A 4162-nucleotide genomic window follows, 5' to 3' on the forward strand; every position below is an offset into this window, starting at 1 on the left:
TCAATTTTGTCCCAGGATGCGACCCACACCAGTTGACTAACACCCAGGTACCCATTTTACTGATGGGGAACACAGACCACCGGTGTAAGGAAACGCCTAATGTTTTTACCCTCGTTGGGATTCGAACCCAGACCCTCGTCATGTGAAGCGAGAACCTTAACCAACAGTTTTCTCGCAGGATGCGACCCACGCCAGTCGACTAACACCCAGGTACCCATAGTACACTGGGTGAACAGAGACAGCAGGTGTCTCATGGAAACACGTCCCTAATATTTTCCAGCCGTACCGGAGGAGATTCGAACTCCGGAACTCAGTGTGTGAGCTGAGTGTGCTACTGATCGAGCTCCGGGAGTTTTATTATGTGTGTGTGTGTGTCTTTGTACTCACTCAGGTGGGCCTACAGGAGGTCGAACCGGGGGTAGGATGGGGTGGAGGTGGGTTCCCTGCCTCGAGAATGCCCTAGTCTTCCAATTACCGTCACTTCAAAGAGAAGCCAGAGGTAAAAACATCCTTTGGTTCCCCCTTGAAAACATCCTTTAGTTCCCCCCTTGAAAAACATTCACATCAAAGGGGAGACTGCGACAGACCGTGGAAGTACCGATGATTAAGCTTATTGCAATTGCAATTTCTTCCACTAAGGGTCGTCAGAGACTAGAATTTTAACCCCTTATTTGCACCTGTAAATATTGCCATGGGAGAGGAATATTTCTAGAGAAATTTCCCCGGTTATAGGGAAATTCCCGGGGTGGGAAAAATAGTCCCTCTTTGTCTTTGTTTATGTAAGACGCTGTGTGTGTTCTTGTAAGATGTTCTCTGTGTGTTCTTGTAAGATGTTCTCTGTGTGTTCTTGTAAGATGTTCTCTGTATGTTCTTGTAAGATGTTTTATGTGTGTTCTTGTAAGATGTTCTCTGTGTGTTCTTGTAAGATGTTCTCTGTGTGTTCTTGTAAGATGTTCTCTGTGTGTTCTTGTAAGATGTTTTATGTGTGTTCTTGTAAGATGTTTTATGTGTGTTCTTGTAAGATGTTCTCTGTGTGTTCTTGTAAGATGTTCTCTGTGTGTTCTTGTAAGATGTTCTCTGTGTGTTCTTGTAAGATGTTTTATGTGTGTTCTTGTAAGATGTTCTCTGTGTGTTCTTGTAAGATGTTCTCTGTGTGTTCTTGTAAGATGTTCTCTGTATGTTCTTGTAAGATGTTTTATGTGTGTTCTTGTAAGATGTTTTATGTGTGTTCTTGTAAGATGTTTTATGTGTGTTCTTGTAAGATGTTTTATGTGTGTTCTTGTAAGATGTTCTCTGTGTGTTCTTGTAAGATGTTCTCTGTGTGTTCTTGTAAGATGTTTTATGTGTGTTCTTGTAAGATGTTTTATGTGTGTTCTTGTAAGATGTTCTCTGTGTGTTCTTGTAAGATGTTTTATGTGTGTTCTTGTAAGATGTTCTCTGTGTGTTCTTGTAAGATGTTTTATGTGTGTTCTGGTAAGATGTTTTATGTGTGTTCTTGTAAGATGTTTTATGTGTGTTCTTGTAAGATGTTTTATGTGTGTTCTTGTAAGATGTTTTATGTGTGTTCTTGTAAGATGTTTTATGTGTGTTCTTGTAAGATGTTTTATGTGTGTTCTTGTAAGATGTTCTCTGTGTTTTCTTGTAAGATGTTTTATGTGTGTTCTTGTAAGATGTTTTGTAAGATGTTTTATGTGTGTTCTTGTAAGATGTGTGTGTTCTTGTAAGATAAGATGTTTTATGTGTGTTCTTGTAAGATGTTTTATGTGTGTTCTTGTAAGATGTGTGTTTTCTTGTAAGATGTTTTATGTGTGTTCTTGTAAGATGTTTTATGTGTGTTCTTGTAAGATGTTTTATGTGTGTTCTTGTAAGATGTTTTATGTGTGTTCTTGTAAGATGTTTTTTGTGTGTTCTTGTAAGATGTTTTATATGTGTTCTTGTAAGATGTTTTATGTGTGTTCTTGTAAAATGTTCTCTGTATGTTCTTGTAAGATGTTCTCTGTATGTTCTTGTAAGATGTTTTATGTGTGTTCTTGTAAGATGTTTTATGTGTGTTCTTGTAAGATGTTTTATGTGTGTTCTTGTAAGATGTTTTATGTGTGTTCTTGTAAGATGTTTTATGTGTGTTCTTGTAAGATGTTTTATGTGTGTTCTGGTAAGATGTTTTATGTGTGTTCTTGTAAGATGTTTTATGTGTGTTCTTGTAAGATGTTTTATGTGTGTTCTTGTAAGATGTTTTATGTGTGTTCTTGTAAGATGTTTTATGTGTGTTCTTGTAAGATGTTTTATGTGTGTTCTTGTAAGATGTTTTATGTGTGTTCTTGTAAGATGTTTTATGTGTGTTCTTGTAAGATGTTTTATGTGTGTTCTTGTAAGATGTTTTATGTGTGTTCTTGTAAGATGTTTTATATGTGTTCTTTAAGATGTTTTATGTGTGTTCTTGTAAGATGTTTTATGTGTGTTCTTGTAAGATGTTTTATGTGTGTTCTTGTAAGATGTTTTATGTGTGTTCTGGTAAGATGTTTTATGTGTGTTCTTGTAAGATGTTTTATGTGTGTTCTTGTAAGATGTTTTATGTGTGTTCTTGTAAGATGTTTTATGTGTGTTCTTGTAAGATGTTTTATGTGTGTTCTTGTAAGATGTTTTATGTGTGTTCTTGTAAGATGTTTTATGTGTGTTCTTGTAAGATGTTTTATGTGTGTTCTTGTAAGATAAGATGTTTTATGTGTGTTCTTGTAAGATGTTTTATGTGTGTTCTTTTAAGATGTTTTATGTGTGTTCTTGTAAGATGTTTTATGTGTGTTCTGATGTTTTATGTGTGTTCTTGTAAGATGTTTTATGTGTGTTCTTGTAAGATGTTTTAAGATGTTTTATATGTGTTCTTGTAAGATGTTTTATGTGTGTTCTTGTAAGATGTTTTATGTGTGTTCTTGTAAGATGTTTTATGTGTGTTCTTTTAAGATGTTTTATGTGTGTTCTGGTAAGATGTTTTATGTGTGTTCTTGTAAGATGTTTTATGTGTGTTCTTGTAAGATGTTTTATGTGTGTTCTTGTAAGATGTTTTATGTGTGTTCTTGTAAGATGTTTTATGTGTGTTCTTGTAAGATGTTTTATGTGTGTTCTTGTAAGATGTTTTATGTGTGTTCTTGTAAGATGTTTTATGTGTGTTCTTGTAAGATGTTTTATGTGTGTTCTTGTAAGATGTTTTATGTGTGTTCTTGTAAGATGTTCTCTGTATGTTCTTGTAAGATGTTTTATGTGTGTTCTTGTAAGATGTTTTATGTGTGTTCTTGTAAGATGTTTTATGTGTGTTCTTGTAAGATGTTTTATGTGTGTTCTTGTAAGATGTTTTATGTGTGTTCTTGTAAGATGTTTTATGTGTGTTCTGGTAAGATGTTTCATGTGTGTTCTTAAGATGTTTTAAGATGTTTTATGTGTGTTCTTGTAAGATGTTTTATGTGTGTTCTTGTAAGATGTTTTATGTGTGTTCTTGTAAGATGTTTTATGTGTGTTCTTGTAAGATGTTTTGTGTGTTCTTGTATGTGTGTTCTTGTAAGATGTTTTATGTGTGTTCTTGTAAGATGTTTTATGTGTAAGATGTTTTATGTTCTTGTAAGATGTTTTATGTGTGTTCTTGTAAGATGTTTTATGTGTGTTCTTGTAAGATGTTCTCTGTATGTTCTTGTAAGATGTTTTATGTGTGTTCTTGTAAGATGTTTTATGTGTGTTCTTGTAAGATGTTTTATGTGTGTTCTTGTAAGATGTTTTATGTGTGTTCTTGTAAGATGTTTTATGTGTGTTCTTGTAAGATGTTTTAAGATGTTTTATGTGTTCTGGTAAGATGTTTTATGTGTGTTCTTGTAAGATGTTCTCTGTAAGATGTGCTCTTGTAAGATGTTTTATGTGTGTTCTGGTAAGATGTTTTATGTGTGTTCTTGTAAGATGTTTTATGTGTGTTCTTGTAAGATGTTTTATGTGTGTTCTGGTAAGATGTTTTATGTTTTATGTGTGTTCTTGTAAGATGTTTTATGTGTGTTCTTGTAAGATGTTTTATGTGTGTTCTTGTAAGATGTTTTATGTGTGTTCTTGTAAGATGTTTTATGTGTGTTCTTGTAAGATGTTTTATGTGTGTTCTTGTAAGATGTTTTATGTGTGTTCTGGTAAG

The sequence above is a fragment of the Cherax quadricarinatus genome, chromosome 68, assembly GCF_038502225.1.
Source record: "Cherax quadricarinatus isolate ZL_2023a chromosome 68, ASM3850222v1, whole genome shotgun sequence".
Classification (NCBI taxonomy): Eukaryota; Metazoa; Arthropoda; class Malacostraca; order Decapoda; family Parastacidae; genus Cherax; species Cherax quadricarinatus.